Here is a 27,280-nt window from a genome sequence, read left to right on the forward strand (position 1 = left end):
AAAGACTCTGATGCTGGGAGGGATTGGGGGCAGGAGGAGAAGGGGACGACAGAGGATGAGATGGCTGGATGGCATCACTGACTCGATGGATGTGAGTCTGAGTGAACTCCGGGAGTTGGTGATGGACAGGGAGGCCTGGCGTGCTGCGATTCATGGGGTCGCAAAGAGTCAGACACGACTGAGCGACTGAACTGAACTGAACTGAAAGATGATGATGAAGATGGTGGTGGTGATGATGGGGGTGATGGTGGTAATGGTAGTGATGCTGGGGGTGATAATGGTGGGGCTGATAGGAGGAAGACGGTGGGGCTGACGGTTCATGTACATGACATTTGCATTTCCGCCCCCCCCCCCCCAGATCTACTCCCTAACCTTCTCATCCTGCTCCATCCCCTGGGAGGCTGACCCTATTGACTGTTCAGCCAGGTTGCTTGTTCTTTGTTTTTCTGTTGAGTTCACCCAATAGGAAATATCAATGAAAAATCAGAGCATGAGAGGAGAGAGAATTTGGGTGTTTGTTCCCCCAGCTCTCTCTGTCTTTGCTGGGCCTCCATTTGACGGTGGTTGCATTCTGAAAGTCTCAATCCCTCTCAGCTGATCTGTCCTCTATATTTAGAGGTTATACCAGATTCCACTAACCAGTCCCCACATTGTCCCTTCAGGACTAGGATGGTAATACCACCTCCATTCTGTAGTTGCCAGTCCCAGGGTGTGTCACCAGTAAGTTCTCTCAATCTTGCCTGAATGGCCTTGGCAAAATTCTCCACAATTCCCTCTTTCTGGTCTGACATCTACACTTCTTACTAAGGCCCTATGGACACAATGGTGATGGTGGTGGAGGTTACCGTGGTTGCAGTAATTTTTCCCTCGGCTGGTAGTCAGGGAGTCCTGATGAATAACCATGCAGAGAGGCTTGAGAATCATGGCCGAGACTGGCAACATGCTCATTGTGTTAGTTATCTACAGTTGAGTGACAAGTAACACCCGAAATTAGTGGCTTTAAGCAATAACAAAAAGATTTTATGTCTCATTTTTTTTCACAGGTCAAAATTCTGCAAAGGACAATGGATGGCTCATTTGCTGACTGGTCTAGCAGCTGATCCCGGCTGGTGGCTGGGGAACTGTTCGGCTGGAATGCACATACAGAGCATCTCCATGTGGCCGGGACTTCCTCCCAGCATGGCTGCTGGTGTCTGAGGTGAGCCCAAGAGACACAGAGAGTGAGGCAAGCCAAAGGCGTGATGCTTTTATCATCTAGTCTTGGAAGTCATGCACAGTCACTTGTTACCATCATGTCTGCCGTGTTAGTTATAAAGGCCCACCCAGGTTCTAGGGGAGGGAAGGAGATCCTGTGTCTCAAGAGAGGAGTGCAGATATCGATGATAGATTATTGATCGTGTGAAGTGGACTAAAGTGATGTGAGCCACTGGACTTCTTCATAAATCTCCCCTTGCACCTCCCTTCTTCCCCAGCAGGGCACTGGTGCAGGATATGTGGAGATGCTGATGACCTCAGCATCAGGGAGCCTGGGTCCTTGAGTCACCACATGGAGGAGATCCATCCAGTCCCTAATGATTTTGTGGGTGTAATAATTGCACTTTTAGTGTGTTAATCTTCTGAGAGTTGGCGATTGCTATAAGGCTTTTTATCTATACCCCCAAACTAGAAGCCAAGGTCTCCTCCCTCTTCTGTTAATAACACATGTTGTCAAGACCACAATGTATGATGAAAGTAAGGGACTGGTGTTCATTTCTTTTTCCTCCTTATAATCTATGCACCCCGCCCCCACCCTAAGAAGGAGCAATACGATGACCACGAGAAGCAGAAGGACCTCGTGGGACTGCCTGGGTCACTGACCAGCACAGTCATCGATGCAGCCAAAAATGTCTCGGCCAAGCCAAACAGTGGAAAAGGGAAAATGTTAACATGACGGCTGTAAATATTCAGTCCTTCTTTGGAGGATTTAGGGGGAAAATGGAAATGGTGGTGCTGGAAATGATTGGCAGGCGGGTGTCTGCAGGGGCCTCCCCACACGGTCCAAGACATTGTCTGAAGGAGATAGTGCGCCTGACGCCTGTCCCAATAAAAAGCCTGGGAAAAGCATCTGTCAAGTGATATTTAGAATTGACATTTTCATAAGGATCTGGTCTACGGGGGGTTTTTGTAGGGCCCAGAAAAACCACATTTCTCATCCTTCCTCCTCCCACCTTCTGCAATTAACCAAGCTCACGGCGTTTAATGTATATTCAAAATGACTTGCGTTAAGGACAAGTCATTGTGTTAACGTTTTCAAAAGCTTTTATTTTTTTTGGCCTGGCTGACCCTGTCCCTAAAAGTTTTTTATTAATAATTTTGACAATAATAATCATCCCAATGGTAGTAGCAATAATAATGCAAATAATTTCAAGAACTATTTTTTTCCAAACCATTTGGGAGTAAGTTGCACACAGCATGACTTTCCCCTACCAAATGTCTCCTGTTTACTCCTAAGTATTTCCGTGTGTTATTTTCTATGAAATGGAGTATTTTTTGCATAACCATAGCACAGTTGACCATCTCCATAAATTTAACATTGACAGTGTTTTTTCCCAATTTACCATTAGTGTTCTGATTTAATCAGTAATTTTGACTCAAGAACGTACTGTTTGGCATTCTCCACCCCCAGCACATGATACTGTGCGTCTGTGATTTCCTTTCTCTGAAATAGTTTTAGAACCTTTTCTATGCTTCATGATATTGACAGTTTCGAAGAATACAGATCCTTATTTTCATTTTCCCCTGTTCCCTCATAATGAGATTCAGGTTGCGCTCAGCTGCCGGGTACCCACAGGTGATATCAAATCCTCCCTAGAGCATCTCTTCAGGAACACAGTGGTCCATCTCCCCCCATTGCTGGTATTGATTTTGATCACAAAGGGCAAGTGACTTATTCTTCTAAAGGAAAAGGCTTTTGAAGGTATAATTTCCTGGAATCTATTTTCGCAGTAAAAAAGTCTGTGGACTTTCTAAGAATGAAGCGTGGGGTGTGAATGTTTTCTTGGTGGAAGAAAGCCAGGCAGATATATCCTAGCAGCTACTGTGCTTTTGTGCAGCTGGATTAGCAGGCGTGGCTGGGTCTCCACGCCTATGGCAGGGACAGAGACGGGGCCAGGACACCTGCACAGGCCATGTCTGCTGAAGTTGAGGTCTCAAATCTCAAGGTGGACCCTCCATCCAGCACTAAGCTTTGGGAAATGGAAACACAGACCCTGCATCTATTCTCTGTCAATTGAGAAATGCCTGAAAGAGGAGGCTGGCTGGAAGCTGTCCACATAGATGGACGTCCCTGCTTTCACCATGGCTACTGTCCTGTTTCCACATTCACCCTGGGGAGAGAAATAGGAGGGATGCTCACCGCACTTTCAAGGACCCTGGAGGTGGGTGGCTAACACATGGCCTCAGGGTCAGAAAAGGTCTGGATAAACTGGCCTTCACGAGGTTAAACATAAATTATACATTGTTGCTGTTATTGTTTAGTTGCTAAGTTATGTCCAACTCTTTTGTTACCCCATTGACTATAGCCCACTTGACTCCTCTGTCCATGGGATTTCCCAGGCAGGTATACTGAAGTGGGTTGCCATTTACTTCTCCATTAAATAATCACAAGATGACATACTGCATCTCCTTCGTTTTAAGAGGCTACCCTCTACCTTCTATTGCTTCTGAACTTCAGATGCCTCCTAAAGTCTGTGTCAAAGGCAACTAATTGTTTCACAGGTAGAGTAGCTCCAGATATTCAACACATTGTCACCTGGTTTTTCCTCCACCACTGATTTCTCTGAACAGAAATTCCTTTTTTATTGAGGTATTCACATACACTTAAGTGCATCTTTCTTATTGTACAGTTCCCAGAGTTTTGACAAATGCATACTGTCATGTGGGCTTCCCAGATGTCTCAGTGGTAAAGAATCTGCCTGCCAAGGCAGGAGACGCAGGTTTGATCCCTGAATCAGGAAGATACCCTGGAGGAGGAAATGGCAACCCACTCCAGTATTGCTGCCTGGAAAATCTCATGGACAGAGGAGCCTGGTGGGCTACAGTCCATAGAGTTGCAAAGAGTCGGACATGACTAAGCAACTGACCACACACACACATACTGTCATATAACCAACCTCAAAATCAAGATACAGAACGTTCCACAAAAAGTGCCCTTGTGCTTCTCTGTAGTCAAACCATCCGTCCTGGTCACTGGCAATAAATGATCTGTTTTCTATCCTTAGAGTTTTTCAGAATCCTCTATCCTTTTTCAGAATGTCACAGACATGGAATTAGATCTGTGTAGCCTTTCTGTGCCTGGCTTCTGCTCTGTGCATGCCTTTGAAATGAATCCCCTTTGTCACGTGTATTAGTCATCAGTTCCTTCTCCTGCTGAGTGGTACCCATGGCAGGGATGCTCCACAGGATGTTTACCTAGTCTTCATTTAAAGGACATTTGTGTTGTTTTCAGTTTAGGACTATTATGAATAAAGCCATTATAAACATTCATGTCCAGGTTTCTGTGTGGACATAGGTGTTCATTTCTCCTTGGTAAATAGTTAGGAGGAAGATTTCTGGGTCATATGGTAAGTATATGTTTAACTTTTTAGGGAGCTCCCCAACTGTTTTCCAAAGTTGTTATACCAGTTTTCATTCCCACCAGCAATACATGAAGGTCAGTATTCTATAGAAATTCTAATATGGGTATATTAGTATCTCATGGTGGTTTAAATTTGCATTTCCCTAGTGACAAATGATGATGAACATTTCTTCATATGATGATTTGTCCATACAGCTTCTTTGGTGAAGTGTCTGGTCAAAATTTTTTTTATTGGATTATTTTCTTTTTCTTGAATTTAAAGTGTTTTTTTTTTTTTTTTTTAACATATTCTGGACAAGTCCTTTATCTGATACATGTTTTGCCAACACTGTCTCTCTAAGTCTGGGTCTTGTCTTTCCATTTTCCTATCAGTGCCTTTTTTTTAGCTGAGCCTCACAGCTTGTGAAATCTTAGTTCCCTGAGTAGGGATTGAATCAGGTCACAGCAGTGAAAGACCTGAGTCCTAACCACTGGACTGCCCAGGAATTCTGAACAGTGTTTTTTTAAGAATAGTTTTGCTTTTTAATTTTGGTGAAGTCCAATTTATAATTTTTTTCATGTGTTTTTTCCTGTGTATTTTTGATGTCATGTTTAAGAAATACTTGTCTAATTCAAGATCCCAAATGCTTTCTGACTTGCTTTTTTTCCGAAAGTGTTATAATCTTATGTTTAGTTCTGTCATCCACTTTGAGTTTATTTATATATATGTCATGAGGGAGGGATTAATGTTGTGTGCATTTACCATGTGAGGTTTTTGTCTTCCTGCAAAGACACTATTAAGTCAAGGTTACATTTCACATATAATAGAATCTTCAGTTGAAAGAAGCATAAGACATAATAGCGTGTCTCAGTTGTTGAATAGGTTGAAATCATGGCATCCAGGTCAAAGGACGTACTCATTTTACTGCTTTTCAAACTGGACAAGTTATGTATGTGTTGCTATTGTTTGGTTGCTCAGTTGTGTCCGACTCTTTTGCTACCCCATGGACTGTGGCCCTCCAGGCTCCTCTGTCCATGGGGCTCTCCAGGCAAGAATATTGGAGTTAGATTGCTATATCCTTTTTCAGGGGATCTTCCCAACCTGGGGATCGAACCCACATCTCCTGTGTTGCAGGCAGATTCTTTACTGCTGAGCCACCAGGGAAGCCCCATGCTTAAATTACTGTCATAGTTGTATGTGATTTTTTTTTTTTAAGAGAAACACTGAGAAAAGAAAGCAGTATGACATGATCTTGGTGGGTTTGACCTAGGAGTGGGGGCAGGAAGGAGGGAGGTGGGGGACTGAATGGCATTTCCTAGGAGCAGTAAAAAGTCTTCATTCTCTGGAAAGGCAGCCCAAAGGTTAAGACCTCAAATTCTGACATCAGCCAAACTGGTTTAAAAATCTCAATCCTTTATCACTGTAGCTGTGGGACTTTAAGTGACATGCTTAACCTCTCTGATTTTTTGTTTCCACGTCAATAAACTGTAGATAAGAAAACTCCCTATCTCATAGTTTTTATTGTCAGCAATCAAAATAAGATAATCCATGCCAAATGCCTAGCTTGATGCCTGGTGTTTTGTAAGTTCTCAAAAGAAAAAAAAAAAGACTAGCTATTTTTCTTGCTCTTCATCATTTACTCCCTCAAGTTTCATCCATGGAGCTTCTACCATGTATCAAGGGTATCAAAAAGGGATAAAAATCCCTCCATAGGCCCAGCCTAGTAGCATCAGGAATTGGACCAAAGCAGACAGGCTCCCAGAAAATGACTTAGCTGTTTGCATGGGAGTTGGTGTGTGTGTGTGTAGTGTGAGACAGGCTTGAGGATGTGTCTGTTTCCCATGGTGGGAGTTCTCTCTTCCTGAAGAGATAATATTAAGCCCAGGATGCATCCTACAGAAGATGGGATCATCACTTGAAAGGAGTATGATAAAGGGAAGCCTTCTGAGCCACTGGAGCCAGCCTGGGAGCCAGAGCTCCACCTGGCTTTCCAGAGGGCTGAGGCTTGCATTCAGACCAGAGGCATCTGCCTGGGTGGGGCTGGGGAAAGACACGGAAGGTGGTCCACACAGGGCAGTCAGCTGGTTTCCTGGAGCCTGATGGTGAAGAGCATGGGTCTTAGAGCTACTGAGACCTGAGTTTGAACAAACCAGTTTCTGGGCAAGTGACTCAGCCTCTTTAACATCAGCCGCCTCACTTATGAGGGATGAATAATTTGTCTATCTCAGGTGGATTCAAGGAAGGAGAGAGATGCTTGTGCAGTCCCTGGTGAGAGCCCAAGAGTCTATGCTATTTTTGTAATTACTCTGACAACTCGAGCAATCCAGTTAGTCTGGGGCAGAGGGTGGAGGAGGAGACTTGAGAGGCAGGGGGGATGGATGAGAAAGGGGCCAGGATTGGGTGGTGAGGAATGTGGATGTTATCTCAAAGGTAATGGTTAACCAGGGCATGGGGCTTAAGCAAGGAGTGCAGAATTTTAGAAAAAGCACCTGGACATCTGGCCGGAAGACAAATCACAGGAGGTCCAATGGGGCAGGGAGAGTGGTTAGGAGACGTGGCAAATCCAGGCAGGAAGTGAGGGCTGCAGAACTGAGCGATGTTGCAGGGGACAGAGAGGAGGGGGCAGATCTTGAGCGAGTCTCCCAGCCTCTCCGAGCCTTGGTTTGCCCAGCTGTACCACAAGCACAAGACTCCCCTGGATGCATTGTATCACACGAGCTGACGGGTTTCACTGGCACAGCTGCTTTAACTGTTCTCAGGACGGCCTGTTTCCTCTCTTTTCCAGCTGAGCCATCATCTCCCTTGGCCCCTCTGGTCTCTCTCTCCCCATTGCAGCCACCCACCTACCAGTGATGCCAATGGCCTCTGGGTTGTCTCACCTGTGGATCCCTCCTTGATTCCTCCCTGGATCTTGTGAAATGGTCCAGGGTCATGCTTCAGAGGCCCCTCACTTGGCTCCCCACTGTGTTCCAGAGATTCCCTCCTTTCTGAAGACACTTCCTCAGCCCTTCCCTCACCAGGGGCTGTTCCTGGCCCCTCCCCTCAGTACCACTCCCCCCCACCCCCACTCCTTTCCTAGTGGCAGGGAAGGTTCTGGAGTGCTTGTCCTGCCTACTATGAGCCTTTAGGCCTGTTTGTACTCATTTCATTCCTGAATAAGGTCACAAGGGCCCTGAGTCTCCCTCAACAGATGAGCAAACTGAGTGGGGCTCAAGTGGTTGAGCAACGTGACCAACGTCAGGCAGCAGGAAAGGCCTATATACATGAGCTGTCTGGTGACTCCTAATGTCCCCACTGAAGGTTCCTCAAGCTACTTGCGGACATCTGCCCGGTCAGCATCTCCAAAGACGACCCTTCATTGAAACTCTAGGTATAAATGTGACCTGTGCACAGGACCCCTGCCCTCCCCAGCCCACGGCCACCTAGGGTGCATTGTGAACTCACTTCCTCTCCCTCTAAACCCATCCACCCTGTCTTCTCTTGTGTTGCCAGTCAAATCCTAAGGCCCTGCTCCGTGGGCTGAGTTGGCCGGTAGCTTGCACTCCAAGAAGCTGGACCATGTAGGCAGTTCCCCCATGAGTCTGGAGTGAGCCTGAGTGTCAGTCATAAGGGGATGCTAAGAAGGACGTGAAAAGGGCAGCCTTGGGAGGCCTGAGCCTGTCCATGTCTGACTGTGTGAGTTGAGACATGAGTGCCTTTGAGAATCTTTGTAGAGATGCTTCAGAAGTGAGGGGCCAACCACGAGGCATGTCATCATGGACTTTTTATGACTCAGCACTCAAAGCTAAGCTACCTTGTTTGTGATGCTTCAGACCTTCATGGGATGCTGCTGAAGCCCAGAGAAGGTGAGCACCTGGATTAGGTCACACAGCTAGGAAATGGGGAACTTGGAGGGAAGCCCAGATTCCCATGGTTAGGAAAAGAGGAGAGAGCTTCTCAGGTCCCCAGACTTCTCAAAAGCGTTCTTTTCTCCTCAAAGGTATCAAGGCCAGATATAATAAGACGTTGATTTAGAATCAAGACAGGCTTTTTAGAGCTGGGGGACTTGTGGAGGTGATGAAAGATTTGATCTGTCAGATCATGTTCCTCGTTTCTGGATGAGGGCTCCCCCCAGCTGGCTCTGGGTGTGTGGAGTCCTCGAGGGGAACGTGGTCCACCCCCACAGCGCGGTGTGAAGGCAGGGTGCTTGTGTGCATGCTGGTGTGGGTTCGTAGTGCTCTTCTCAGAGGATGCTGTGAGGAGCCTCCCATCGAGGCTCCCCAGTGCAGGATTCCCAGAGCTGGACCCCAGTTCTGCAGGTCGAATGGCCCCCTGGTCCACTTTCCCAGACTCAGGCCCAGAGCATAACCTCCAGTCCCCGGGAAGCCCTTTGTTCTCCACCCTCTCCCCCTACCGTCTTTATTTCTGGCGGAGCTAATTTAACCGTGGGGGAGGAGGGGAGCTAATTTAGCCCTGGGGGAGGAAGGGTGCTAATTAGCCCCAGAGGTGAGCAGAACAATGGCAAAAATCCTGGACTTCTCAACTGGCTTCTCAGTTATTTAGGAGGTGAGGAAGGGAGGTAGACAATCCTGCTTTCTCAGCTCCACTTCCAATCTGTTCCCATGGTCACATGATATGGTGAGTTCTGTCTCTTTCTAAACTCAACTGTTAACTCTGTGGCATCTTTAGAAAGTCCATGGTTATCCCTGTCACCACCAGGACCCAATTGTGAGAAAGTTGGAGCTTTTTCTTTTCTCCTTGGAGGTAAACTGCTGCTCTGCTCTGTAAGGGAGAAGAAGGCAAGGGGACCATTCCAACACCCCATGGTAACATTTTTTCCCCCCAGACCATCCCCTGAAGGTGGCATGCCATGACCCTGGCTTGCCCAAGCTCAGGACCTGCACACGTGCTGTCAGACTTCCAAGCTTTGTTTTGCACTTACATAGACCATCCATCTGTGAAGAGGGCCATTGTGGTCTTTATAGGTTGGGGCCCAAATTTGCCTCTGAAGGTCACCTAGGCCTGCTTGTTTGTGGGCTCTTGATCATAGGAAAGGCAATTTTTAGAGTTTTATTTTTTGTTGTTGTTGTTCTTTTAAAATATCTTCTTTACCTCAGAGTTTAGAAAGTCCAAGAAATTCATCTAAGCTCCCAGGAGAGTAGCTAGGACCCTGATCCTTTAGAACTTTTAGCAGGAACTCAACTAGCCTTGACCAACAGGCATCCAGAGAGATGCAGAATGGGGGTAAGGACCTTGGCAAATTGACATGGGAGTGAATCTTCCTGATGTCCCCACCCCCAACCCCATTCTCCCTGCCTCACATCTCTAGAGTTTTTCTGGAGCCTGGTCTCTGGTTTCTCTTTATTAACAGTGACCAGAGATCATGTACCCCGACTCTTAACAGGTTACACCGAGAAGTGGTTGAGATGAAAGAGTGGAGTCACAAAAAGGGTCAGGATCCTGCTTGCCACTCACTAGGGACAAGGGAATCAGCTCTGTCTTGTGATTTTTCTATTACTCATTTTCTCACCTGTAAATGGGGATCAGATCAGATCAGATCAGTCACTCAGTCATGTCCGACTCTTTGCGACCCCATGAATCGCAGCACGCCAGGCCTCCCTGTCCATCACCAACTCCCGGAGTTCACTCAGACTCACATCCATCGAGTCAGTGATGCCATCCAGCCATCTCATCCTCTGTCGTCCCCTTCTCCTCTTGCCCCCAATCCCTCCCAGCATCAGAGTCTTTTCCAATGAGTCAACTCTTCGCATGAGGTGGCCAAAGTACTGGAGTTTCAGCTTTAGCATCATTCCTTCCAAAGAAATCCCAGGGCTGATCTCCTTCAGAATGGACTGGTTGGATCTCCTTGCAGTCCAAGGGACTCTCAAGAGTCTTCTCCAACACCACAGTTCAAAAGCATCAATTGTTCGGCACTCAGCCTTCTTCACAGTCCAACTCTCACATCCATACATGACCACAGGAAAGACCATAGCCTTGACTAGACTAACCTTTGTTGGCAAAGCAATGTCTCTGCTTTTGAATATGCTATCTAGGTTGGTCATAACTTTCCTTCCAAGGAGTAAGCATCTTTTAATTTCATGGCTGCAGTCACCATCTGCAGTGATTTTGGAGCCCCCAGAAATAAAGTCTGACACTGTTTTCCCATCTATTTCCCATGAAGTGATGGGACCCGATGCCATGATCTTTGTTTTCTGAATGTTGAGCTTTAAGCCAGCTTTTTCACTCTCCACTTTCACTTTCATCAAGAGGCTTTTTAGTTCCTCTTCACTTTCTGCCATAAGGGTGGTGTCATCCGCATATCTGAGGTTATTAATATTTCTTCCGGCAGTATTGATTCCAGTTTGTGCTCCTTCCAGTCTAGCGTTTCTCATGATGTACTCTGCATATAAGTTAAATAAACAGTGTGACAATATACAGCCTTGACGTACTCCTTTTCCTATTTGGAACCAGTCTGTTGTTCCATGTCCAGTTCTAACTGTTGCTCCTGACCTGCATGCAAATTTCTCAAGAGGCAGATCAGGTGGTCTGATATTCCCATCTCTTTCAGAATTTTCCACAGTTTATTGTGATCCACACAGTCAAAGGCTTTGGCATAGTCAATAAAGCAGAAATAGATATTTTTCTGGAACTCGCTTGCTTTTTCCATGATCCAGCGGATGTCGGCAATTTGATCTCTGGTTCCTTTTCCTTTTCTAAAACCAGCTTGAACATCAGGAAGTTCATGGTTCACATATTGCTGAAGCCTGGCTTGGAGAATTTTCAGCATTGTTTTACTAGCATGTGAGATGAGTGCAATTGTGCGGTAGTTTGAGCATTCTTTGGCATTGCCTTTCTTTGGGATTGGAATGAAAACTGACCTTTTCCAGTCCTGTGGCCACTGCTGAGTTTTCCAAATTTGCTGGCATATTGAGTGCAGCACTTTCACAGCATCATCTTTCAGGATTTGGAATAGCTCAACTGGAATTCCATCACCTCCACTAGCTTTGTTCGTAGTGATGCTTTCTAAGGCCCACTTGACTTCACATTCCAGGATGTCTGTCTTTAGGTCAGTGATCACACCATCGTGATTATCTGGGTTGTGAAGATCTTTTTTGTACAGTTCTTCTGTGTATTCTTGCCATCTCTTCTTAATATCTTCTGCTGTAAATGGGGATAATAGAACCTAATTCACAAGGTTGTTCTGAGGATTAAATAAGTTCCTATGTATAAAGTCCTAAAAACAATGAATTATCATTATTTTTGCTTTCTGAAAAAGAGATAGCTAATGGCATAATTCTAAGACTGTTGGTCTCTGAGAGTGAAAAATATGGACAGTGGCTTTCTGGATCCTTCCTGGTCTAAGATCATTTCAAGGTGCTAAGTACCATAGCCACTGTTCTGATTTTGAGTTTCTTTTTTCCTTCTCCCACCGGCATTATTTGAGATGTTTTGGCTGTCTCTAAGGTGATGATCAGCTAATATGACTGACTGATCAATTTTCACAGGAAGTTTTTAAACAGACTGAGGATAACCAATCGCTGTACAGGAACAACATAAGTATAAACAAGTGGGTCCCATACGACAATGCATCTATGTGGCATGCAGTCTCCAAGACCATCCCCAGCACTCCCACCTCTTAGATCCACGGCCTCATGTCATCTCCTCCCTTTGAGTAACTTGCTTCTGACAAATAGATAAATACATGAACACAGTGAGGGGGCATCTCTTCCATGATTAGATTACAAAAGACTGTGACCTTCATCTCCCTGGCAATCTCTGTGTCTCGCTGCTCTGACAGAGCAAGCAGCCAGTTGTGTTGGGGAGGTCCCCAGGGGAAGGAACAAGGGTGAGTCAATAGCCAGTAAAGAACTGAGCCTCAGGAAACCCGATTCTACAAACAACCACACTGAGCTGAGAAGCCATCTTCTTCCAGTCAAGCTTTCACATGAGACCCCATCCTGGCCAACACTGTGACTGAAGCCAAGGTTCCAGCTAAACCTGCCTGGTTTCCTACCAACAGGTAGGAGATAATAAGTGAGAGACAAGAAATGAGTTGCTAAGGAATGAGTTGATTAAGCCACTGAGTTTGGGTAGCTCATTACTGAGCAGGAGGTAACTAGTAGTACACACTAGATTACCTGACTCTGTGCCCTGTATCGTTTCTCAGAAAGGTTAAGTAACCCTTGCCAGATCACACAGCCAGGATGTTGTAAATCTGGCACTTGAGCCCACATCCCAGCTATTTCTCAGAAGAGGTTGCAAGATGTAGGGTCCCAGGTTGCCTCCTGAGATCTTCTGTATGCATTTGAGCTTCTTCGGTTTTTAGAATGACTTCCATTTTTATCATCTGATGTGAGGAAAGAACCAATGCTCACTGACTCCCAGCTCTGCTAGGGACTCTGCACACATGGTCTTACCTGGTACCCCCAGCTTGGTTATATGGACACTGTTGTATCCAGTGCAGACGCTGTGGTACCTAATGTGGGCTTCCCCAAAGTGGGCTTTGCAAGCACTGACCCTTCAAAGTGCTCTGTGGAAAGTGTCCAATGGCCAGAATATTTGGGCAGTATCTTGGCCCTCTCTCAGTAGTTCACTATGCATGTGAGTCCAGTAAAGTCCAGAAGAGTCACAACGAGGATCCCTTCCATGCCCTTCTTTCATGTGCCTTTTGTATGCTGAGTGACATCATACAAGGAACCTGGGAGGCACGTGAACTCCTCCCTCACAACCAGACCATCTCCACCCCATTACCTAGGCCTTGTCCTCAGGAGATCACCCCCCTACTCTTCTGTCTGCTTCCTGGGAGCGCTGCCTTCTCATCACCACCTCTGGTCCTTCCTCTCCTATGCTTCCTCCATGGGGACCCTTCATACGAGAAAGTCAGACCCCACAGGCTCTGCAGCAACCCTACTGGGCCCCCCTGCCTCCACAGCTGAGTTCTAGTCCTGCAGTGCTGAGTCCGAAATGCGCTTCCACTCCTACTTCCTCCCCTACCTCCTCTCAGCGCCCCATCTCTCAGGGCTCCAGGGACTTTGCTTCAAATCTCCCTTCCTTCAGAGACTTCTCTGGTAATCTATTGGTTAAGACTTTGCCTTCCAATGTAGGGGGCATGGGTTCGAACTTGGGTCAGGGAACTAAAGTCTCACATGCCCTGGGGCCAGAAAATTGAAACATAAAAGAGAGGTGATATTGGAACAAATTCAATAAAGACTTTAAAAATGGTCTACATCAAAAAAATCTTTAATAATAAAAATAAAACTCTCTTCTGCTTGGATTCTCCTATATGCTTGTCCTCACATCCTTAACCCATTCTCTAAGTTTTGTGTGCCACGGATCAAGCATTGACAAAGCATCCAGCCTTATGGTGGCGAAAACGTGGGAAACGGTGAAGAAAAAGCACCCGACCGTTACTGCGATTGGGGTAGGGCAGGCACCGAGGTTATAGGAATATGTTCTGGTCCTGTCTTCAATTAAGACAAGTTCTTTGTAGTTTGTTTATATTGTTTTTATCATGGACACCAAATATTTTTATTTAGTGTCACTCTGAGAGTTTGAAATAAATGAATAAAGAATTTTATTCTCTGACAGTGTCAAAAAGCCCAAATTGGAGTAGAAAGCTTCCATAACACCTGGACAAGTGCTCTTGCCTCCCTGCCCCAGTGCCCGGCTAAGACCTCACGACAGCTGTCGCTGCATGGAGGTGGCGGGGGCACGCTACGGCGGGTGATCAGGCCCCAGGCGCTGGAGCCAGAGTGCCTTTGTTTCTCCGTGCCTCAGTTTCCTTCTCTGTAAAATGCATATAAAAATAATATCCATGTCAAAGAGCTGTGGTGGGGCTTAAATGAGCTTATTCAGGGAAAGTCCATAGAAAAAAACTTTGCAAGTGGTGAGGTTGGAAGATAACAGTGATTCTTTCCATGGGAGACACAGATTCAATAGCTGGGTCAGGAGGAGCCCCTGGAGAAGGGCGTGGCAACCCACTCCAGTATTCTTGCCTGGAGAATCCCATGGACAGAGGAGCCTGGTGGGCTATAATCCATGGGGTTGCAAAGAGCTGGACACGACTAAAGCAATTGAATGCATTCGACTTGTAGCATTTTTCTGTTACTTATAGAACCTTATCTTCCTTGATACCTGTTTTTAAATCTTATTGATTTATTTATTTTGGGCAGGGCGGGATTTTCATTGCTGCATGCAGTCTTCCTGTAGTTGCAGCGATCGGGGCTACTCCTAGTTATGGTTCTTAGGCTTCTCGCATCAGTGGCTCCTCTAGTTGCGTAGCACAGGCTCCAGGTGCTCAGGCTTTAGTAGCTGTGGTGCACGGGCTTAGTTGCCTGGAGACACGTGGGATCTTCCAGGACCAGGGGTCAAACCTGTGTCCTCTGCATCTTAACTACTGGACCATCAGGGAAGAACTATTAGTGGTTAATACTGCACAGTGGATGCTTCTGTGAAGGTCACGGTGCTTTTATATTTGTCACTTTAGCTCTTTACACTTAGATGGTCTTCAGAAAATACTGCGGCTAACTTGTTGAGCTTAGTGCCTTGGAAAGAATCTTAGGTTTTCCAAAGCAAAAGAAGGCCCTGAGGACCTCTCCCCAGGGAAGTGGGGGCTGGAGCAGAGACTCTGGAGATAGAGGTCACTGGAGACTGGGAGCAGGGCAGAGGTAGGACTCTGACAGTCTTGACCTGGTGCCCTGCAGCCTCTTGGCCTTGGCCGGCCTGGTGGGGAAACCAAGATCTTTCCATGTGATCTTCTGAGAAGTGACCTTGCCTCTTGCCACCTGAGAACAAGGAACAATTTGGGTTCCTTTGTGAGAGGCAGCTTAGTGTTACCTGAGAGCTGTTTCCCTAAAGGCTGGGCAGATTACTGGCTAGATTTTTGAAAGAAATGCCCTGGGTCCAGCTTTCTAACTGGTAACATCCTGGACTTTTGCAGGGGGTCTTCAGTGCTCCCTGGCCATATGTGGGGACCATCATGATCTTTGGGATCATCTTGAACATCTCCCCACCTCTTACACCAAGTCTGTGCCTTTTCTATATAAGCAGGCTCTGGGAACACAACTTCAAAGCTTGGTGATGTGGGCTCCTCCAAGGAGCGTTTAAAGCAACAATGGACTTGAACCAGGTCGGGCTCCCAGCGGGCGCTCCTTAACCTGGCAACTATTGTGTCCAAAGTCACGGGGCAGCCACAGATGAACAATGCTCCTGGCAGCCCATGAGGTCCTCTTTCAAAGCAAAGTTGCTCTTGCCAGCTGTGGCAGGCAGAGGACCTGTGTACACAAATTGCCATTTACTTATTTTTTCAATATCAAAGAATTACACTAAATGAAAATCATATTTCTTCTTTTCTATAATAAATGGAGTATAACTACATCAAAGAAGAACTCCTCCTGTGATTCGAACCCTCTCACTCTAAACCACTGTGATCTTTTGGGTACCTCTACCTCTAGTCGTTCTGTTTTCTTTTTTATTGAACACAATTGCCATAAGTATATAAAAATCTGCCTCTCTGCTGCTTCTTTTACTGAACATCATTACAGGTACAGAGTTGCTGTACCATCTTTTTACACATTGTTTTAACAGGTAAAGGGCATTTGCTCAAAGTCATGTGCCATGGCAAACTCAACATTTTTCTTTTTCAGAGAATGATGTGCTACTATACATAAGACCGGTGAATATCATAGACTATGACACATTTCATTGTGCCAGAATTTATGACTTGTTTTATTTCCCATTTTGATAATGCTGCCATTTTTTTTTTCTTTTTGTCAAAATGGAGACTCCAAACTCATTGCCTCTAGACCTGTGCAAGACTACTGTGTTCAGATAAGGTGATCCTTTTCATATCCCAACATTTTTATTAGAACATTTTTCAAATGCACAAAAAAGATGGAAGAATTTTATAATTGACACCCACAGACTGAGTCAGGGTGACCTTTGAGCACAAACATACATCTTTGAAGATGCTGAGCAGCAATAACCAGTAGATAGAGGACGATCTGTCGTCTTCCAGCTGGTGTTCCTTGGACATAATAACCATGATAGTGTACTGTTATAAGATTTTATAGCCTTTCCGATTTTTCAAAAGGCCTTCAGGCCTATTTTCTTACTGGATCCTGGACATCCATAAGGTATAGTTGAGGCAGGTGTTATCAGGTGTCCTCTGTCCATTTACAGATGAGGAAATGCATGATCAGAGAGGTTAAGGAGACTGCCTAGGGCCACAGAGCAAGACAGGTGCCATTGCAATACCAGTGCTGAGCTCTCAGCTGAGCCATGCTCCTACAGAAATGTCTCCCCTTAATTTATCAACGTAGTAACTAATGATAGGTTTTCTATAATGCTTTCAGCTCCCTGATTTTGCTTGTCTGTGACTTTGGATCTTTTCAGGAATGGAAGATAGGGGCATGTGTCACTGGAGTCTAGCCACCATAAATGTCAATGTGAGGATTAAAGACCAGCTGGTAAGTGATTTCAAAAACTCCATCGAATCCCTACACTTTTCTCAAGATACCATTTATCTTTGTCTGTGGAAGCAAGGCTAATTTAGACAACAGTTAGACCCCAAAAGCAATTGTGTACACGAGCTAGGTTGTCTCCACTGGAGAAGAATTCAGAAAGATTCTGGATGATTCTGAAAAGTAACCACTAACACCACCCTCTCCACGTCTCCCGTCTGACACTAGCAAAGGCAGGCCCTGTTCACGGCTCAAATGTGGATTATCACCAGAAACAGTGGCTACTCCAGAATGGCCCATACTCTGGTGTCCACATCCCACCTGGAAAGCAGCCTTCAATGCTCAAAGAAGACACCAAGGTGGGACCTGGGCCTCACCACCAGCCAAAGTGCCCATGGGATCTGGGGCAGGAGGGATCCTCACTGGCTCTTCAGCCTACCTTTCTCCAGCTTCCTTTTTTAAATTCCTCCATTAGAACAAGTCAACTGTCTCCACATTTGTTCTAAAAACATATTTAATGTGCACTGAGAACCCATTTCAACACAGGAGTTGTTATTCCTTTTATGAGAGCCCGGGAAGAATCGAGAGCATGACCATCTTGGAAGAGACCAGATCATCTCAGAAGTGACCTTGCTGGAGCCAGAGCCCATTCCCATGGATCCCGAAGGCCATTATTTTTCACCCGGGCCATGGGGACCATTTTGTATCAACAAGGAGAAGCTTGTGCAGTTGGCTCCCCTCCTGCCTGTGCTGTCTGGACTCTGCTGACCGTCTTATTTTGCATGAACAGAGCTGTCCTGGTCCCAGACATCTTTTGCTGGTGTGGGGACCAGAAGTCAGAACCGGAGGTCCAACAGTCCCTGGAGCTGGAGATGAATGTGCTTAGGGCATGGAGTGTGGGGATTCTTCAGTTTTTCTACAGAAAAATGCCCACTGCATATTTCATGGTAGCCAACTGTAATTTTGTCTTGTTTGTCTTGATTTCTCTTCATCCTCCAGAAGAGCATCTGTTCAACATGAATACAGTGTGAGTTCAGGAAAGCCATGGCGGAGACCTCCTTTACTAGGGCCATCTGCTTGTCCTTGCCCTTTGGAAAAATCAATGAATTTTATTTTTGGACGGTCTGTTCCTTAAGCCTGAAAATATTCATTGGAACACCGTGGGTGAACAAAGTCCACCCTCCCAGCCCAAATCAATTTCTCTGAAGTTGGCCGGATGTTGTCACAGTTTCCCTATAACTGGCTCCAGGGAATTTCTGTGCTGAAAATTGCACCTGGGAGCTGGTGGCTGCAAATGGGACAGTTCTTATAACAAAACTCAGGGCACTAGTAGAAATCTGGTGGTGTGTACTCAGTTCTATCCAACTCTTGCAACCCTGTAGCCCACCAGGCTCCTCTGTCCATGAGATTCTCCAGGCAAGAATACTGGAGTGGGTTGTCGTTTCCTCCTAGAGGGGATCTTCCTGACCCAGGAACTCAAACTTCATCTCCTGCATCTCTTGCATTGCAGGCAGACTCTTTACCACTGAGCCACCGGGAAGCCCAGAAATCTGATGAAGATGCCTTCATAATTTGGAGTTTTGTGACTTGCAACTTTATACCTTGTCACCCAAATGATAGAAAATCTCCCACAAGGAGGTTATGAAACCCATAGCCACATCAGCCTCCTCCTGGGGCTGGGAACTGGAGTCAGTGTTGATGGAATAGAAGATCCCTAAGAAGTGAAGTTAGAACGCTGGAGACTAGGGAGCATTTTGTCCAAAGCATGTGTCTTGAGAGCTCACAGGAGTCCTGCGCTGTGTGTGCAATTTTGCTCTTGATGGAGAATGATTCAGGCTCCCCCAGGGCCAGTTTCTCTTTCTCTCTCTCTTTCTATGCACACTGTGACTTGCTAACCTCTTTCCTTGAGCCAATAGCCTCAATTTTATTTTCACCACATCGTTATTTCTGTGACCCAGACATGCCAATGGGCTGTTAATATTATTTTGATGGGAATTTTATTTTATCATGAGGATTACAAGCAAATGATGTAACAGCTTTCTGTTCACTAAGGAATCTCCATGAAGCGGGGGTAAAAGGCACATAATCCAGGGGAGGGGGAAGGGCACTCACTTTTATTGCAGTCCTCCTAAATCCAGGTGCTTTACATAGATTATCTCAGATCAGTTCATCCTAGGCAACAGCCTTGTGAAGATCGCCATTCAATAGACAAAGAAAGGGAGACTTAGGGAGGTTGAAAAAGTTACCCAAGACCTCAAGACCTGACCTTAAAAGCAGGCGGAAGCAGGGGCCAAAGACTAGAATCTTTCCACTGACAAATCAGCAGCTTTCTGTGCAGAATACCTTGAGCTCTTAGACCAACTCCTAAGGCTGCAGACCAGTCCGAGTGGAGTGAGGGCAGCTGCCTGGTGTCTTGGGGCTGTGAAGAGTCCACCAAGGAGCCTGGAACAAACCAGAACCACAGTAGCTCAAGGTCCATCTTCCTCCCCCAGATGCAGCTCTTCCCTTGTTTGATGAGAAAGGACGTCCTGACAGTAGGAAGAACAGAAGCCTTGCTTTCATCAGGCTGCAGCTTTTGCATTCTGGATGGTCCAGGCCCTCCCCTAGCTATCAAGGTATGTAGGGTTGACCTGTCCCCTTCAGCCTGCACTGAAGAACAGCAGATGGCATTCAGGCTGATTCTGCACCTCTGGCTGACTAATCTCCCAGGAACAAGAGTAAACAGAGAGCTCGGGACACCATATGTCCCTGACTCACCATGTTGGCCGGAATCACCGTCGTTCTCCCAGCATATGCCTTCTTGGGCCCAGGTGGAAGGTGGGTCAGAGGAAAGCTGCCTGAAAGTTACAGGCAGAAAGATTATAGACATAAAGACACACATAGGGAGTGGGCATCGGTTAGTCACATCCTAAATGACGTTTATTATTCTTTAAAACCTGCTTTGTTTTTCTAGACAGCGTTCAGCTTCAACCAGGGGCCAGCATAGCACTTACCACCACAGGCTCTCAGGGTCTGTGAATGGAATCAAGGACTTGCCAGCCTGATCCATTTTCTTTATATCAGTCTGGAATGTTACCCCAAGTTGAAAATGAAGCTGACCCTAGTTCAGTTGAAAGATATCCTCTCTTTTTTAAAAAAATATTTAGTTATTTGGCTGTGTTGGGTCTTAGATGTGGCATGCAGGATCTTCGTTACATCATGTGACATCTTCTTTGTGGTGTATGGGCTCCAGAGTTGTGGCTCATGGGCTCCAGAGTGTCTGGGCTTCAGTAGTTGTAGCTCTTGGACTTAGCTAGTCCCCAGCATGCAGGATTCTTCATTTCCCCAACCAGGGATTAAACCTGCATCCCCTGTATTGCTAGGAAGATTGTTAACCACTGGACCACCAGGGAAATGCCCCAAAAGATGTCCTCTTGAGATGGGGAGGCTGCATCCTGTTTCCTCTGACCTCTTCAGAGCCTCCTAAGCAGGCGAGCCAAAAGGGCAATGTTGGAGGTAGAAGTCTTAGAGTGGGCTGCTCAGGGTTTGAGAAAACTGGATTTCTTCTGGGGTGGCATGCTTAGCATTCTTTAGGAAGATAATGGTGCATGAACCTTCCATTACTCTTCTCTTAGTCAACCAGAACACTGGGAGGATTCGTCGATCAAGACGATTCTTAGGTTTAGGACCACAAGAGTACTGAGCTGGAGGGGCTGGATGGACCCGTCTAATTCATTTTTTTCCTGCACACCAATCTAGGGTCACAGGGTTGGGAGAGGGTTACCTGGATCTAGAAGTCTCTTGATGGTCCAGCGCTTTTCTTGAAAGAAGCCAGAGGAGCCTCTGACATTTGAGTCACTCTGAGCCCCTGCCCTGGGACCCCAGTGGTAGATGTCTGCCTTTCACACTGCAGGCCTTTGGGCCATAGTTTTTACTTAACAACTGGACTCACAGGAAGGTTAAGAGTGATCCAGAGCAGCAATAATGGTGGCAATTTGCTCTAGCAAATCTTTAATGCTATCAAGAGCTGTCCATGGCAGTTTTTCAGTCCCTATATCTTCCAGGTCTGAAAAATTTGTGAGGTGGGTCTTATCACTGCTACACAGAGGAAGAAGTTGAAACTTTGAAAGGCCAAATGAACCATCCAAAAGCCCATTGTTAACTGGACAAGGATGGAGTTTGAACATTGTTGTTGTTCTTGCTCAGTTGCTAAGTCTTATCAGATTCTTTGTGACCCCTTGGACTGCAGCATGCCAGGTTTCCCTGTCCTTCACTATCTCTTGGAGTTTGCTCAAACTCATGTCCTCTGAGTCAGTGATGCCATCCAACCATCTCATCCTCTGTTGTCCCCTTCTCCTCCTGACTTCAATCTTTCCCAGCATCAGGGTCTTTTCCAATGAGTCAGCTCTTTGCATGAGGTGGCCAAAGTTTTGGAGTTTCAGCTTCAGCACCAGTCCTTTCAGTGAATATTCAGGACTGATTTCCTCTAGGATTGACTGGTTGGATCTCCTTGCAGTCCAAGGGACTCTCAAGAGTCTCCTCCAGCACCACAGTTCAAAAGCATCAACCCTTTGGTGCTCAGCTTTCTTTATAGTCAAACTCTCACATCCATATATGACTACTGGAAAAACCATAGCTTTGACTAGATGGACTTTTGTTGGCAAAGTGATGTCTCTGTTTTTTAATACACTGCCTAGGTTTGTCATAGCTTTTCTTCCAAGGAGCAAACGTCTTTTAATTTCATGGCTTCAGTCACCCCAGAATCTAAGATAGTTCTGAGGCTTTGTTCGTAATCTTTAGAAGATAGTTCTCAGCGGGCTTCCCTGGTGGCTCAGAGGTTAAAGCGTCTGCCCGCAATGCAGGAGACCTGGGTTCGATCCCTGGGTCGGGAAGATTCCCCTGGAGAAGGAAATGGCAACCCACTCCAGTATTCTTGCCTGGAGAATCCCATGGATGGACGAGCCTGGTGGGCTACAGTCCACGGGGTCGCAAAGAGTCAGACACGACTGAGTGACTTCACTTTCACTTTCTCAGACAAAAGGGATCGTATGGATACAGAAGACAGACTGGGGATTTAATGTGGTTGCTTAAGATACTTTGAAAGCTTCCAGTTCCAGGGCAGCAGCTGACAGGTGGGGCTGGATGGAGATGCCTGCAGGAGAGCTCACTTCCACTCAGTCCTCTTCTCAACCTCCTGTCCTGCTGATCCTCAGCAGGAAAGACATGGGAATTTCCCAAGTTCCTTTATTCTTTCTCTCTATATTCAATTCTGTAGCTTTGCTTCTAACACTAAAATTCCAACTCAAATTCAGGAATGCTGGTAACACAGGTCTAGGATGCAGTTTGTTGTCCATTCATGGAAAGCTGGGCTCTATCACTGGGACACCCACATGTCCAAGAAAGTGAACTTGCCTTTAAGAAGAAAATCCTAGAAAAACATCCCTCTCAGAGGATGTAGGAATAAAATCTCCTGGCTTCTGGTCTAATAGATTTTTATTGAGGAAGGAGAGCTGGTGCCCAAGATCAATCCAACCTCACCCAGGTCACTGCTGCTGGGGACAGGCCAGCTGTGCATATGCCCATAACATTTACAAGTGGAGGTGTCTTCAGGGCATGGGGTATCTGGAAAAGAAACCACTTTGAAAAGTCGTATGCTAATATTAGCCAAATATGTTGGAGTCTCCAAACCACTGTCTTCTGTTGGACTTCTCATTGAAATTTGGTATTTGTATTCTCTGGCTTGCCTGGAGGCTCAGCAGTAAAGAATCTGCCTACAATATACGAGACTTGGGTTTGATCCCTGGGTCAGGAAGATCCCCTGGAGAAGGAAATGTCATCCCATTTCAGTAACTGTGTCTGGGAAATCCTGTGGACCGAGGAGCCTGGGGACTATAGTCTATGGGGGTCACAAAGAGCTGGACATGATTGAGTCACTGACACTCAGGTGTATTTTTACTTTGCTACTATGGCTGCTAAAAAATATACAAAATTATATACACACACACACACACACACACACACATATATGACTTGCATCATTTCTATTAGATACTGCTGATCTAATAGGTATACATAAACATATACCTGCAAACAGAATATTCATTTATAAGTTCTCCCAGAACAAAAGGACAATTGCCAAATTATCAGTATATACAGATTACGCTCTCTGATCATAATGAAATAAGAAGAAGAAAGTGTCAAATATCTCTTGGGCTCATAAATTATATAACACATAGGCAATAGTATTCAAGGGACAAAATTAAAAGATATTGCAAAATTTTTATAAATGAACAAGAATGAAAATGTCAAACTCTATGGCCAATACCTAAGTGGCATTTTGTGTTTTGTGTCATTTTGAGTACATTATCATAAGCAAGACACATTGAAAACCAAAGATCCAAAGGCAAAATGAAACATACTAGGGGAAAAAAGAGAATTAGAATAAAACCAGAGTAGTAATAAAGAAGAATATAAAAAAGATAAGAAGAGAAATCAATGAAACAGCCCAAATCTCCACTACAATCTGATTCTTTGAAAAGTGAGTGAACAAAGGTGGGAATGACATTCTATATATAAATACATATTTGAACCAGGGTAAATGGACCATGTCGTAAGGGAAATTAGTGATTCTTGACTAGAGGAATCAAAGAAGGCTGACCTAGAATCAAAGAAGGGACCCCTTTCTAAGTAGATAACTACAGCACAGGTAGCCCCTCCCATCTGGGGGACCTGCCCACACCCCACGGTGCAGGGGATCACCAGTGTGTGCTGTGGAGCCAGAACACGGATGGGAGATGGTGGGAAAATAACAGAATAAATCAAGAGAAGAGCCCTGGGTGGACATGCCACGCCATGTTGTTGTTGTTTGGTTACTAAGTCGTGTTCGACTCTGGGACCCCATGAACTGCAGCACCCCAGGCTTCCCTGTCCTTCACCATCTCCCCAAGCTTGCTCAAATTCACTTCCATTGAGTCAATGATGCCATCCAACCATCTCATCCTCTGTCACTCCTTTCCCTTCCTGCTTTCAATGTTTCCCAGCATCAGGGTCTTTTCCAATGGGTTGGCTCTTCACATCAGGTGGCCAAAGTATTGGAGCTTTAGCTTCAGCATCAATCCTACCAATGAATATTCAGGACTGATTTCCTTTAGGATTGAGTGGATTGATCTCCTTAAGTTCAAGGGACTCTCAAGAGTCTCCTCTGGCACCACAGTAGGAAAGCATCAATTCTTTGGTGCTCAGCCTTCTTTATGGTCCAACTCTCACATCTATACATAACTATTGAAAAAACAATAGTTTTGACTATACAGACCTTTGTCAGCAAAATGATGTCTCTGCTTTTTAATATGCTGTTTAGGTATGTCATAGCTTTCCTTCCAAGGAGCAAGTGTCCCTTAATTTCGTGGCTGCAGTCACCATCTGCAGTGATTTTTGAGCCGAAGAAAATTCTAATTTTTTGCATTTAAAGAGATATAGAAGGTTATTTTAAATGTTATAAAAAATTTGGGGTGACCTCCCAAGCTGATGCTTTTCTCTTTTCTTGAATTCCAAACATACAATAACACAAAATGTAACACCCCACTTCTCACTGGTTTCTACCATTTGAAGTTTCTAAATGGAAAGTTCTTTAGAATGAAATGTCTTTCATTTCCTCAAGTGCATCCTCAGAACTTGGTTGCTCACCAGAAGCTACTGCTTAATCCTGACAACACCTGACACTACAGAGAGACACTGGGATCTAGGGTGCGTGCGTGTGTGTGTGTGTGTGAAGACAGAGAGAGAGAGAGGGAGAGAGAGGGAAGGAGGATAAAATCAACTTTCTTGGCTCCTTCTTTGCTTCTATAGATGTAGTCAAAAAGATTAATTTTAAAGCTTATTTACTGGGCACAAATTCTCAATTGTATATAGCTGGAAATGATCAGTTTGGGCCGAGGAGGCTGCCTCAGATAAATATAGCACTTAGCAAGGTAGGATAGCCACACACCACCTATAAGAGAAGACGCCATCTGAGCTGCCAGAAACACCTAATCAGTCAAGGCATCACTTTTCATAACGTACCCAGATAATGCCCACAACTGGCTCTGCTCTGGGCCTGTGAGCACAGACCCTGGCCCAGCTCCCTCTGCATCAGCCTCTCGCCCTCTGCCTTTGTCTGCAAACAGGGGAGAGGAGCTTCAGGTTGGAGGCCCCGCAGCAGCTGAGCAGGCCAGGTGTGCGTCCATTGGCTGCAGGACCAGGCTGAGTCCGATTTTCTTTTGTACATAAAGATAAGAAGCCAAGGGCCCCCTTTCGAAAGCAAACACGTTGAATTTGAACCACCACCTCCCATGATTCACCGGATGGAATTTACGACAGTGTTTACCCTTTTCCACAAAAGTAGTGAATGGATCAGTCTTAATCTGAAATAAAAACCCACAGCAGATGCATTTTGAAGCCCCACGGGGGAGATTTTCCTGAAAAGACCCCCATGACTCCAGATCGTTTGCTCAGAAGTCAGGGGAAAGAGTGGCCCAGATCTTCTGGGGAGAAGCAACTCCAAGGATGAACCAAACAAGTCTTTGCATGTGCCAAGTTCTGCAGGGCCCCCTCTTAACAGCGGGAATTCAGACAAAACTTCAGGAATGCTTTGCTGGGCAGCTGTGGTGCATTCAAAGCAGAGAAAGGGCCTTAATCTTTGCAAAACCAACAAAGATAAGCAAGAGCTTTAGCCCGGTTGAAATTAGCCAACTTGCTGCTACACAATGTCCTTGTGACCATTATCCAGGCTCTGACCGCCGAATGGCACCACTCAAGTATGCTGGCAATGTTTAACGAGCCATCTGTCTTGTACCTGTTCCACAGAGCAGCAGCCTTTGTTGGAACCCTGGCCCCGTCCAGCACGTCCACTGGCTGCTCACTGGATGGGGACCCTCGGCTCTTTCCTGTCTCAGGTGAATTTCACACCTCGCTCCGTGATGTACTGTGGTTGCTGCCCTAAGACATTTGAAAGGGGCATATGGATTTTGTATTTGTCCATCGATCATTTTGCATGGCTCCATGTGTATAAATACTTTACTCATTTATTTGATTTTTTTCCCCCAATTTTTCTTCTTTTAGGGGAATTCCAATATTCACTCCAATGTCACTAACTGCTGATTTTCTTTTCATTCTTGTCCTTGAAATTAGAAGCCCCCTCCCCTCAGATATATTTTTTTATATGTCTGGAAAAGATCTTCTGCTTAAATATCACAGTTTCAGGAGTTTGCAGGTTATGTTACTGAAGACTTGGGTTCAACCACTTGAACTTCATGTTTTCTGAGGTCTGTAACAGTCACATCTAGGCATTGTCACGTGACTCAGTAGATCGATTTCCTTGCACAACTGCCCATGTTGGGGTAGAAATGTGAGACAATAATGAAATCAATTCACAGATTTCGTTTTGTTAAAAAAAAATGTGCTTTATCAAAATTCTCTGATTTCAAAATTTCAATGTGAATTCAAAATTCACATTGATTTCTCCTGCTCTGCCTTCTTTGCTCAGAAGTAACATGTCTTCATCTTTGTCTTATAGGCATCATGATGTTGCTGGAATGACAGTTGTCTTGGGCATGTCTTCATGTTGGCAACCTCAGAGACCTGAGGCTTTGACCCCGTCACCACCCAGCTGTGTTATCTTTGGGTCTCACTTAGACTCTTATCTATCCAAGGGACTGGATTTGATTAGAGGCAAACAGGAAGTTAGATGCATGCGAGGGCTCCCAAGAGCATCAAGTATAAAGTGGAAAACACTCTGTGTTTGGAGACTCTCACATATATGTGTCCACACTGGTGCCCAGGCACCAGAGCCTCTGGGTGATGGTCCAGCCTCATGTCATCCTCATGGGGTCACCCCAAACAAATCCTGTCTTCAGGGCAGACAGACCAACTGGAAGGAATTTAGATACCCACAGTGTCTTTCCAGAGCAACAAAACAGACACCTTAAAAATGGCTGCACAAAGAACTTTATCCTTAAATCTAAATTTTCATGGGAGCCAAGAAGAAGAGCAGGATAGAGGGTGAGGAACCTCTTCAGACTTGACCTCTCAGAATTTCAAGGCAAAGGGAAACAATAGGGGGCAATTTTCAGAGATGGGTGGTCACCACTGGGAGCTTGAGTAAGAATTCCTTCGTTTTTTTTTTTTTAGACTGTGCCTTGTGGCATGCAGGATCTTAGTTTCCTGACCAGGGATCAAACCCACGCCCCTTGCACTGGAAGGTGGATTCTTAACCACCGGACTACCAGTGAA

The 27,280-nt window shown here is 45.5% G+C and overlaps 1 long non-coding RNA gene across 2 annotated transcripts; it reads left to right on the forward strand.

The window, feature by feature from the left end:
- The first annotated feature begins 221 nt into the window (after positions 1 to 221).
- On the forward strand, positions 222 to 27,280 carry LOC112578803. Of its 2 annotated transcripts, XR_003103172.1 has the most exons (4): positions 222 to 1,198; positions 16,968 to 17,041; positions 25,856 to 25,944; positions 26,565 to 27,280. It is a non-coding gene; the product is annotated as an uncharacterized LOC112578803 (long non-coding RNA). The 2 variants fall into 2 exon arrangements; XR_006544566.1 differs by having other exon boundaries at positions 25,856 to 27,280.

The sequence above is a fragment of the Bubalus bubalis genome, chromosome 14 (assembly GCF_019923935.1).
Source record: "Bubalus bubalis isolate 160015118507 breed Murrah chromosome 14, NDDB_SH_1, whole genome shotgun sequence".
NCBI classification, from domain to species: domain Eukaryota; kingdom Metazoa; phylum Chordata; class Mammalia; order Artiodactyla; family Bovidae; genus Bubalus; species Bubalus bubalis.